We start from the raw sequence: 12,500 nt of genomic DNA, 5'->3' as shown, positions 1-12,500 counted from the left end.
CCGCGACCACCTCCGCGGTGCTTATAAACAGCCGATCCGCTCGGCGGAGGCTATTTTCGGCCACTTGGCTCGTGCGCACGGCCTCCCGGATGTGCCGGGCGGGTGCGCGAGCTCGCCGGCCGCTGGAAGTCGAATGAGGCGCCGCGACCACCTCCGCGGTGCTTATAAACAGCAAATCCGCTCGGCGGGGGCTTTTTTCGGCCACTTGGCTCGTGCGCACGGCCTCCCGGATGTGCCGGGCGTGTGCGCGAGCTCGCCGGCCGCTGGAAGTCGAATGAGGCGCCGCGACCACCTCCGCGGTGCTTATAAACAGCCGATCCGCTCGGCGGGGGCTATTTTCGGCCACTTGGCTCGTGCGCACGGCCTCCCGGATGTGCCGGGCGGGTGCGCGAGCTCGCCGGCCGCTGGAAGTCGAATGAGGCGCCGCGACCACCTCCGCGGTGCTTATAAACAGCCGATCCGCTCGGCGGGGGCTATTTTCGGCCACTTGGCTCGTGCGCACGGCCTCCCGGATGTGCCGGGCGGGTGCGCGAGCTCGCCGGCCGCTGGAAGTCGAATGAGGCGCCGCGACCACCTCCGCGGTGCTTATAAACAGCCGATCCGCTCGGCGGGGGCTATTTTCGGCCACTTGGCTCGTGCGCACGGCCTCCCGGATGTGCCGGGCGGGTGCGCGAGCTCGCCGGCCGCTGGAAGTCGAATGAGGCGCCGCGACCACCTCCGCGGTGCTTATAAACCGCCGATCCGCTCGGCGGGGGCTATTTTCGGCCACTTGGCTCGTGCGCACGGCCTCCCGGATGTGCCGGGCGGGTGCGCGAGCTCGCCGGCCGCTGGAAGTCGAATGAGGCGCCGCGACCACCTCCGCGGTGCTTATAAACAGCCGATCCGCTCGGCGGGGGCTATTTTCGGCCACTTGGCTCGTGCGCACGGCCTCCCGGATGTGCCGGGCGGGTGCGCGAGCTCGCCGGCCGCTTGAAGTCGAGTGAGGCGCCGCGACCACCTCCGCGGTGCTTATAAACAGCCGATCCGCTCGGCGGGGGCTATTTTCGGCCACTTGGCTCGTGCGCACGGCCTCCCGGATGTGCCGGGCGGGTGCGCGAGCTCGCCGGCCGCTGGAAGTCGAATGAGGCGCCGCGACCACCTCCGCGGTGCTTATAAACAGCCGATCCGCTCGGCGGAGGCTATTTTCGGCCACTTGGCTCGTGCGCACGGCCTCCCGGATGTGCCGGGCGGGTGCGCGAGCTCGCCGGCCGCTGGAAGTCGAATGAGGCGCCGCGACCACCTCCGCGGTGCTTATAAACAGCCGATCCGCTCGGCGGGGGCTATTTTCGGCCACTTGGCTCGTGCGCACGGCCTCCCGGATGTGCCGGGCGGGTGCGCGAGCTCGCCGGCCGCTGGAAGTCGAATGAGGCGCCGCGACCACCTCCGCGGTGCTTATAAACAGCCGATCCGCTCGGCGGGGGCTATTTTCGGCCACTTGGCTCGTGCGCACGGCCTCCCGGATGTGCCGGGCGGGTGCGCGAGCTCGCCGGCCGCTGGAAGTCGAATGAGGCGCCGCGACCACCTCCGCGGTGCTTATAAACAGCCGATCCGCTCGGCGGGGGCTATTTTCGGCCACTTGGCTCGTGCGCACGGCCTCCCGGATGTGCCGGGCGGGTGCGCGAGCTCGCCGGCCGCTGGAAGTCGAATGAGGCGCCGCGACCACCTCCGCGGTGCTTATAAACAGCCGATCCGCTCGGCGGGGGCTATTTTCGGCCACTTGGCTCGTGCGCACGGCCTCCCGGATGTGCCGGGCGGGTGCGCGAGCTCGCCGGCCGCTGGAAGTCGAATGAGGCGCCGCGACCACCTCCGCGGTGCTTATAAACCGCCGATCCGCTCGGCGGGGGCTATTTTCGGCCACTTGGCTCGTGCGCACGGCCTCCCGGATGTGCCGGGCGGGTGCGCGAGCTCGCCGGCCGCTGGAAGTCGAATGAGGCGCCGCGACCACCTCCGCGGTGCTTATAAACAGCCGATCCGCTCGGCGGGGGCTATTTTCGGCCACTTGGCTCGTGCGCACGGCCTCCCGGATGTGCCGGGCGGGTGCGCGAGCTCGCCGGCCGCTTGAAGTCGAGTGAGGCGCCGCGACCACCTCCGCGGTGCTTATAAACAGCCGATCCGCTCGGCGGGGCTATTTTCGGCCACTTGGCTCGTGCGCACGGCCTCCCGGATGTGCCGGGCGGGTGCGCGAGCTCGCCGGCCGCTGGAAGTCGAATGAGGCGCCGCGACCACCTCCGCGGTGCTTATAAACAGCCGATCCGCTCGGCGGGGGCTATTTTCGGCCACTTGGCTCGTGCGCACGGCCTCCCGGATGTGCCGGGCGGGTGCGCGAGCTCGCCGGCCGCTGGAAGTTGAATGAGGCGCCGCGACCACCTCCGCGGTGCTTATAAACCGCCGATCCGCTCGGCGGGGGCTATTTTCGGCCACTTGGCTCGTGCGCACGGCCTCCCGGATGTGCCGGGCGGGTTCGCGAGCTCGCCGGCCGCTGGAAGTCGAATGAGGCGCCGCGACCACCTCCGCGGTGCTTATAAACAGCCGATCCGCTCGGCGGGGGCTATTTTCGGCCACTTGGCTCGTGCGCACGGCCTCCCGGATGTGCCGGGCGGGTGCGCGAGCTCGCCGGCCGCTTGAAGTCGAATGAGGCGCCGCGACCACCTCCGCGGTGCTTATAAACAGCCGATCCGCTCGGCGGGGGCTATTTTCGGCCACTTGGCTCGTGCGCACGGCCTCCCGGATGTGCCGGGCGGGTGCGCGAGCTCGCCGGCCGCTGGAAGTCGAATGAGGCGCCGCGACCACCTCCGCGGTGCTTATAAACAGACGATCCGCTCGGCGGGGGCTATTTTCGGCCACTTGGCTCGTGCGCACGGCCTCCCGGATGTGCCGGGCGGGTGCGCGAGCTCGCCGGCCGCTGGAAGTCGAATGAGGCGCCGCGACCACCTCCGCGGTGCTTATAAACAGCCGATCCGCTCGGCGGGGGCTATTTTCGGCCACTTGGCTCGTGCGCACGGCCTCCCGGATGTGCCGGGCGGGTGCGCGAGCTCGCCGGCCGCTTGAAGTCGAATGAGGCGCCGCGACCACCTCCGCGGTGCTTATAAACAGCCGATCCGCTCGGCGGGGGCTATTTTCGGCCACTTGGCTCGTGCGCACGGCCTCCCGGATGTGCCGGGCGGGTGCGCGAGCTCGCCGGCCGCTGGAAGTCGAATGAGGCGCCGCGACCACCTCCGCGGTGCTTATAAACAGCCGATCCGCTCGGCGGGGGCTATTTTCGGCCACTTGGCTCGTGCGCACGGCCTCCCGGATGTGCCGGGCGGGTGCGCGAGCTCGCCGGCCGCTGGAAGTCGAATGAGGCGCCGCGACCACCTCCGCGGTGCTTATAAACAGCCGATCCGCTCGGCGGGGGCTATTTTCGGCCACTTGGCTCGTGCGCACGGCCTCCCGGATGTGCCGGGCGGGTGCGCGAGCTCGCCGGCCGCTGGAAGTCGAATGAGGCGCCGCGACCACCTCCGCGGTGCTTATAAACAGCCGATCCGCTCGGCGGAGGCTATTTTCGGCCACTTGGCTCGTGCGCACGGCCTCCCGGATGTGCCGGGCGGGTGCGCGAGCTCGCCGGCCGCTGGAAGTCGAATGAGGCGCCGCGACCACCTCCGCGGTGCTTATAAACAGCCGATCCGCTCGGCGGGGGCTATTTTCGGCCACTTGGCTCGTGCGCACGGCCTCCCGGATGTGCCGGGCGGTGCGCGAGCTCGCCGGCCGCTGGAAGTCGAATGAGGCGCCGCGACCACCTCCGCGGTGCTTATAAACAGCCGATCCGCTCGGCGGGGGCTATTTTCGGCCACTTGGCTCGTGCGCACGGCCTCCCGGATGTGCCGGGCGGGTGCGCGAGCTCGCCGGCCGCTGGAAGTCGAATGAGGCGCCGCGACCACCTCCGCGGTGCTTATAAACAGCCGATCCGCTCGGCGGGGGCTATTTTCGGCCACTTGGCTCGTGCGCACGGCCTCCCGGATGTGCCGGGCGGGTGCGCGAGCTCGCCGGCCGCTGGAAGTCGAATGAGGCGCCGCGACCACCTCCGCGGTGCTTATAAACAGCCGATCCGCTCGGCGGGGGCTATTTTCGGCCACTTGGCTCGTGCGCACGGCCTCCCGGATGTGCCGGGCGGGTGCGCGAGCTCGCCGGCCGCTGGAAGTCGAATGAGGCGCCGCGACCACCTCCGCGGTGCTTATAAACCGCCGATCCGCTCGGCGGGGGCTATTTTCGGCCACTTGGCTCGTGCGCACGGCCTCCCGGATGTGCCGGGCGGGTGCGCGAGCTCGCCGGCCGCTGGAAGTCGAATGAGGCGCCGCGACCACCTCCGCGGTGCTTATAAACAGCCGATCCGCTCGGCGGGGGCTATTTTCGGCCACTTGGCTCGTGCGCACGGCCTCCCGGATGTGCCGGGCGGGTGCGCGAGCTCGCCGGCCGCTTGAAGTCGAGTGAGGCGCCGCGACCACCTCCGCGGTGCTTATAAACAGCCGATCCGCTCGGCGGGGGCTATTTTCGGCCACTTGGCTCGTGCGCACGGCCTCCCGGATGTGCCGGGCGGGTGCGCGAGCTCGCCGGCCGCTGGAAGTCGAATGAGGCGCCGCGACCACCTCCGCGGTGCTTATAAACAGCCGATCCGCTCGGCGGAGGCTATTTTCGGCCACTTGGCTCGTGCGCACGGCCTCCCGGATGTGCCGGGCGGGTGCGCGAGCTCGCCGGCCGCTGGAAGTCGAATGAGGCGCCGCGACCACCTCCGCGGTGCTTATAAACAGCCGATCCGCTCGGCGGGGGCTATTTTCGGCCACTTGGCTCGTGCGCACGGCCTCCCGGATGTGCCGGGCGGGTGCGCGAGCTCGCCGGCCGCTTGAAGTCGAATGAGGCGCCGCGACCACCTCCGCGGTGCTTATAAACAGCCGATCCGCTCGGCGGGGGCTATTTTCGGCCACTTGGCTCGTGCGCACGGCCTCCCGGATGTGCCGGGCGGGTGCGCGAGCTCGCCGGCCGCTGGAAGTCGAATGAGGCGCCGCGACCACCTCCGCGGTGCTTATAAACAGCCGATCCGCTCGGCGGGGGCTATTTTCGGCCACTTGGCTCGTGCGCACGGCCTCCCGGATGTGCGGGCGGGTGCGCGAGCTCGCCGGCCGCTGGAAGTCGAATGAGGCGCCGCGACCACCTCCGCGGTGCTTATAAACCGCCGATCCGCTCGGCGGGGGCTATTTTCGGCCACTTGGCTCGTGCGCACGGCCTCCCGGATGTGCCGGGCGGGTTCGCGAGCTCGCCGGCCGCTGGAAGTCGAATGAGGCGCCGCGACCACCTCCGCGGTGCTTATAAACAGCCGATCCGCTCGGCGGGGGCTATTTTCGGCCACTTGGCTCGTGCGCACGGCCTCCCGGATGTGCCGGGCGGGTGCGCGAGCTCGCCGGCCGCTTGAAGTCGAATGAGGCGCCGCGACCACCTCCGCGGTGCTTATAAACAGCCGATCCGCTCGGCGGGGGCTATTTTCGGCCACTTGGCTCGTGCGCACGGCCTCCCGGATGTGCCGGGCGGGTGCGCGAGCTCGCCGGCCGCTGGAAGTCGAATGAGGCGCCGCGACCACCTCCGCGGTGCTTATAAACAGCCGATCCGCTCGGCGGGGGCTATTTTCGGCCACTTGGCTCGTGCGCACGGCCTCCCGGATGTGCCGGGCGGGTGCGCGAGCTCGCCGGCCGCTGGAAGTCGAATGAGGCGCCGCGACCACCTCCGCGGTGCTTATAAACAGCCGATCCGCTCGGCGGGGGCTATTTTCGGCCACTTGGCTCGTGCGCACGGCCTCCCGGATGTGCCGGGCGGGTGCGCGAGCTCGCCGGCCGCTTGAAGTCGAATGAGGCGCCGCGACCACCTCCGCGGTGCTTATAAACAGCCGATCCGCTCGGCGGGGGCTATTTTCGGCCACTTGGCTCGTGCGCACGGCCTCCCGGATGTGCCGGGCGGGTGCGCGAGCTCGCCGGCCGCTGGAAGTCGAATGAGGCGCCGCGACCACCTCCGCGGTGCTTATAAACAGCCGATCCGCTCGGCGGGGGCTATTTTCGGCCACTTGGCTCGTGCGCACGGCCTCCCGGATGTGCCGGGCGGGTGCGCGAGCTCGCCGGCCGCTGGAAGTCGAATGAGGCGCCGCGACCACCTCCGCGGTGCTTATAAACAGCCGATCCGCTCGGCGGGGGCTATTTTCGGCCACTTGGCTCGTGCGCACGGCCTCCCGGATGTGCCGGGCGGGTGCGCGAGCTCGCCGGCCGCTGGAAGTCGAATGAGGCGCCGCGACCACCTCCGCGGTGCTTATAAACAGCCGATCCGCTCGGCGGGGGCTATTTTCGGCCACTTGGCTCGTGCGCACGGCCTCCCGGATGTGCCGGGCGGGTGCGCGAGCTCGCCGGCCGCTGGAAGTCGAATGAGGCGCCGCGACCACCTCCGCGGTGCTTATAAACAGCCGATCCGCTCGGCGGGGGCTATTTTCGGCCACTTGGCTCGTGCGCACGGCCTCCCGGATGTGCCGGGCGGGTGCGCGAGCTCGCCGGCCGCTTGAAGTCGAGTGAGGAGCCGCGACCACCTCCGCGGTGCTTATAAACAGCCGATCGCTCGGCGGGGGCTATTTTCGGCCACTTGGCTCGTGCGCACGGCCTCCCGGATGTGCCGGGCGGGTGCGCGAGCTCGCCGGCCGCTGGAAGTCGAATGAGGCGCCGCGACCACCTCCGCGGTGCTTATAAACAGCCGATCCGCTCGGCGGGGCTATTTTCGGCCTACTTGGCTCGTGCGCACGGCCTCCCGGATGTGCCGGGCGGGTGCGCGAGCTCGCCGGCCGCTGGAAGTCGAATGAGGCGCCGCGACCACCTCCGCGGTGCTTATAAACAGCCGATCCGCTCGGCGGGGGCTATTTTCGGCCTCTTGGCTCGTGCGCACGGCCTCCCGGATGTGCCGGGCGGGTGCGCGAGCTCGCCGGCCGCTGGAAGTCGAATGAGGCGCCGCGACCACCTCCGCGGTGCTTCTAAACCGCCGATCCGCTCGGCGGGGGCTATTTTCGGCCACTTGGCTCGTGCGCACGGCCTCCCGGATGTGCCGGGCGGGTTCGCGAGCTCGCCGGCCGCTGGAAGTCGAATGAGGCGCCGCGACCACCTCCGCGGTGCTTATAAACAGCCGATCCGCTCGGCGGGGGCTATTTTCGGCCACTTGGCTCGTGCGCACGGCCTCCCGGATGTGCCGGGCGGGTGCGCGAGCTCGCCGGCCGCTTGACGTCGAATGAGGCGCCGCGACCACCTCCGCGGTGCTTATAAACAGCCGATCCGCTCGGCGGGGGCTATTTTCGGCCACTTGGCTCGTGCGCACGGCCTCCCGGATGTGCCGGGCGGGTGCGCGAGCTCGCCGGCCGCTGGAAGTCGAATGAGGCGCCGCGACCACCTCCGCGGTGCTTATAAACAGCCGATCCGCTCGGCGGGGGCTATTTTCGGCCACTTGGCTCGTGCGCACGGCCTCCCGGATGTGCCGGGCGGGTGCGCGAGCTCGCCGGCCGCTGGAAGTCGAATGAGGCGCCGCGACCACCTCCGCGGTGCTTATAAACAGCCGATCCGCTCGGCGGGGGCTATTTTCGGCCACTTGGCTCGTGCGCACGGCCTCCCGGATGTGCCGGGCGGGTGCGCGAGCTCACCGGCCGCTGGAAGTCGAATGAGGCGCCGCGACCACCTCCGCGGTGCTTATAAACAGCCGATCCGCTCGGCGGGGGCTATTTTCGGCCACTTGGCTCGTGCGCACGGCCTCCCGGATGTGCCGGGCGGGTGCGCGAGCTCGCCGGCCGCTGGAAGTCGAATGAGGCGCCGCGACCACCTCCGCGGTGCTTATAAACCGCCGATCCGCTCGGCGGGGGCTATTTTCGGCCACTTGGCTCGTGCGCACGGCCTCCCGGATGTGCCGGGCGGGTGCGCGAGCTCGCCGGCCGCTGGAAGTCGAATGAGGCGCCGCGACCACCTCCGCGGTGCTTATAAACAGCCGATCCGCTCGGCGGGGGCTATTTTCGGCCACTTGGCTCGTGCGCACGGCCTCCCGGATGTGCCGGCGGGTGCGCGAGCTCGCCGGCCGCTTGAAGTCGAGTGAGGCGCCGCGACCACCTCCGCGGTGCTTATAAACAGCCGATCCGCTCGGCGGGGGCTATTTTCGGCCACTTGGCTCGTGCGCACGGCCTCCCGGATGTGCCGGGCGGGTGCGCGAGCTCGCCGGCCGCTGGAAGTCGAATGAGGCGCCGCGACCACCTCCGCGGTGCTTATAAACAGCCGATCCGCTCGGCGGGGCTATTTTCGGCCACTTGGCTCGTGCGCACGGCCTCCCGGATGTGCCGGGCGGGTGCGCGAGCTCGCCGGCCGCTGGAAGTTGAATGAGGCGCCGCGACCACCTCCGCGGTGCTTATAAACAGCCGATCCGCTCGGCGGGGGCTATTTTCGGCCACTTGGCTCGTGCGCACGGCCTCCCGGATGTGCCGGGCGGGTTCGCGAGCTCGCCGGCCGCTGGAAGTCGAATGAGGCGCCGCGACCACCTCCGCGGTGCTTATAAACAGCCGATCCGCTCGGCGGGGGCTATTTTCGGCCACTTGGCTCGTGCGCACGGCCTCCCGGATGTGCCGGGCGGGTGCGCGAGCTCGCCGGCCGCTTGAAGTCGAATGAGGCGCCGCGACCACCTCCGCGGTGCTTATAAACAGCCGATCCGCTCGGCGGGGGCTATTTTCGGCCACTTGGCTCGTGCGCACGGCCTCCCGGATGTGCCGGGCGGGTGCGCGAGCTCGCCGGCCGCTGGAAGTCGAATGAGGCGCCGCGACCACCTCCGCGGTGCTTATAAACAGACGATCCGCTCGGCGGGGGCTATTTTCGGCCACTTGGCTCGTGCGCACGGCCTCCCGGATGTGCCGGGCGGGTGCGCGAGCTCGCCGGCCGCTGGAAGTCGAATGAGGCGCCGCGACCACCTCCGCGGTGCTTATAAACAGCCGATCCGCTCGGCGGGGGCTATTTTCGGCCACTTGGCTCGTGCGCACGGCCTCCCGGATGTGCCGGGCGGGTGCGCGAGCTCGCCGGCCGCTTGAAGTCGAATGAGGCGCCGCGACCACCTCCGCGGTGCTTATAAACCGCCGATCCGCTCGGCGGGGGCTATTTTCGGCCACTTGGCTCGTGCGCACGGCCTCCCGGATGTGCCGGGCGGGTGCGCGAGCTCGCCGGCCGCTGGAAGTCGAATGAGGCGCCGCGACCACCTCCGCGGTGCTTATAAACAGCCGATCCGCTCGGCGGGGGCTATTTTCGGCCACTTGGCTCGTGCGCACGGCCTCCCGGATGTGCCGGGCGGGTGCGCGAGCTCGCCGGCCGCTGGAAGTCGAATGAGGCGCCGCGACCACCTCCGCGGTGCTTATAAACAGCCGATCCGCTCGGCGGGGGCTATTTTCGGCCACTTGGCTCGTGCGCACGGCCTCCCGGATGTGCCGGGCGGGTGCGCGAGCTCGCCGGCCGCTGGAAGTCGAATGAGGCGCCGCGACCACCTCCGCGGTGCTTATAAACAGCCGATCCGCTCGGCGGAGGCTATTTTCGGCCACTTGGCTCGTGCGCACGGCCTCCCCGGATGTGCCGGGCGGGTGCGCGAGCTCGCCGGCCGCTGGAAGTCGAATGAGGCGCCGCGACCACCTCCGCGGTGCTTATAAACAGCCGATCCGCTCGGCGGGGCTATTTTCGGCCACTTGGCTCGTGCGCACGGCCTCCCGGATGTGCCGGGCGGGTGCGCGAGCTCGCCGGCCGCTGGAAGTCGAATGAGGCGCCGCGACCACCTCCGCGGTGCTTATAAACAGCCGATCCGCTCGGCGGGGGCTATTTTCGGCCACTTGGCTCGTGCGCACGGCCTCCCGGATGTGCCGGGCGGGTGCGCGAGCTCGCCGGCCGCTGGAAGTCGAATGAGGCGCCGCGACCACCTCCGCGGTGCTTATAAACAGCCGATCCGCTCGGCGGGGGCTATTTTCGGCCACTTGGCTCGTGCGCACGGCCTCCCGGATGTGCCGGGCGGGTGCGCGAGCTCGCCGGCCGCTGGAAGTCGAATGAGGCGCCGCGACCACCTCCGCGGTGCTTATAAACAGCCGATCCGCTCGGCGGGGGCTATTTTCGGCCACTTGGCTCGTGCGCACGGCCTCCCGGATGTGCCGGGCGGGTGCGCGAGCTCGCCGGCCGCTGGAAGTCGAATGAGGCGCCGCGACCACCTCCGCGGTGCTTATAAACCGCCGATCCGCTCGGCGGGGGCTATTTTCGGCCACTTGGCTCGTGCGCACGGCCTCCCGGATGTGCCGGGCGGGTGCGCGAGCTCGCCGGCCGCTGGAAGTCGAATGAGGCGCCGCGACCACCTCCGCGGTGCTTATAAACAGCCGATCCGCTCGGCGGGGGCTATTTTCGGCCACTTGGCTCGTGCGCACGGCCTCCCGGATGTGCCGGGCGGGTGCGCGAGCTCGCCGGCCGCTTGAAGTCGAGTGAGGCGCCGCGACCACCTCCGCGGTGCTTATAAACAGCCGATCCGCTCGGCGGGGGCTATTTTCGGCCACTTGGCTCGTGCGCACGGCCTCCCGGATGTGCCGGGCGGGTGCGCGAGCTCGCCGGCCGCTGGAAGTCGAATGAGGCGCCGCGACCACCTCCGCGGTGCTTATAAACAGCCGATCCGCTCGGCGGAGGCTATTTTCGGCCACTTGGCTCGTGCGCACGGCCTCCCGGATGTGCCGGGCGGGTGCGCGAGCTCGCCGGCCGCTGGAAGTCGAATGAGGCGCCGCGACCACCTCCGCGGTGCTTATAAACAGCCGATCCGCTCGGCGGGGGCTATTTTCGGCCACTTGGCTCGTGCGCACGGCCTCCCGGATGTGCCGGGCGGGTGCGCGAGCTCGCCGGCCGCTTGAAGTCGAATGAGGCGCCGCGACCACCTCCGCGGTGCTTATAAACAGCCGATCCGCTCGGCGGGGGCTATTTTCGGCCACTTGGCTCGTGCGCACGGCCTCCCGGATGTGCCGGGCGGGTGCGCGAGCTCGCCGGCCGCTGGAAGTCGAATGAGGCGCCGCGACCACCTCCGCGGTGCTTATAAACAGCCGATCCGCTCGGCGGGGGCTATTTTCGGCCACTTGGCTCGTGCGCACGGCCTCCCGGATGTGCCGGGCGGTGCGCGAGCTCGCCGGCCGCTGGAAGTCGAATGAGGCGCCGCGACCACCTCCGCGGTGCTTATAAACAGCCGATCCGCTCGGCGGGGGCTATTTTCGGCCACTTGGCTCGTGCGCACGGCCTCCCGGATGTGCCGGGCGGGTGCGCGAGCTCGCCGGCCGCTGGAAGTCGAATGAGGCGCCGCGACCACCTCCGCGGTGCTTATAAACAGCCGATCCGCTCGGCGGGGGCTATTTTCGGCCACTTGGCTCGTGCGCACGGCCTCCCGGATGTGCCGGGCGGGTGCGCGAGCTCGCCGGCCGCTGAAGTCGAATGAGGCGCCGCGACCACCTCCGCGGTGCTTATAAACAGCCGATCCGCTCGGCGGGGGCTATTTTCGGCCACTTGGCTCGTGCGCACGGCCTCCCGGATGTGCCGGGCGGGTGCGCGAGCTCGCCGGCCGCTGGAAGTCGAATGAGGCGCCGCGACCACCTCCGCGGTGCTTATAAACAGCCGATCCGCTCGGCGGGGGCTATTTTCGGCCACTTGGCTCGTGCGCACGGCCTCCCGGATGTGCCGGGCGGGTGCGCGAGCTCGCCGGCCGCTGGAAGTCGAATGAGGCGCCGCGACCACCTCCGCGGTGCTTATAAACAGCCGATCCGCTCGGCGGGGGCTATTTTCGGCCACTTGGCTCGTGCGCACGGCCTCCCGGATGTGCCGGGCGGGTGCGCGAGCTCGCCGGCCGCTTGAAGTCGAATGAGGCGCCGCGACCACCTCCGCGGTGCTTATAAACAGCCGATCCGCTCGGCGGGGGCTATTTTCGGCCACTTGGCTCGTGCGCACGGCCTCCCGGATGTGCCGGGCGGGTGCGCGAGCTCGCCGGCCGCTGGAAGTCGAATGAGGCGCCGCGACCACCTCCGCGGTGCTTATAAACAGCCGATCCGCTCGGCGGGGGCTATTTTCGGCCACTTGGCTCGTGCGCACGGCCTCCCGGATGTGCCGGGCGGGTGCGCGAGCTCGCCGGCCGCTGGAAGTCGAATGAGGCGCCGCGACCACCTCCGCGGTGCTTATAAACAGCCGATCCGCTCGGCGGGGGCTATTTTCGGCCACTTGGCTCGTGCGCACGGCCTCCCGGATGTGCCGGGCGGGTGCGCGAGCTCGCCGGCCGCTGGAAGTCGAATGAGGCGCCGCGACCACCTCCGCGGTGCTTATAAACAGCCGATCCGCTCGGCGGGGGCTATTTTCGGCCACTTGGCTCGTGCGCACGGCCTCCCGGATGTGCCGGGC

This window comes from Syngnathus scovelli, unplaced genomic scaffold, assembly GCF_024217435.2.
Source record: "Syngnathus scovelli strain Florida unplaced genomic scaffold, RoL_Ssco_1.2 HiC_scaffold_206, whole genome shotgun sequence".
In the NCBI taxonomy this organism is placed as follows: Eukaryota; Metazoa; Chordata; class Actinopteri; order Syngnathiformes; family Syngnathidae; genus Syngnathus; species Syngnathus scovelli.
The sequence above is the reverse complement of the archived record's forward strand: the minus strand, read 5'-3'. Positions refer to the sequence as shown.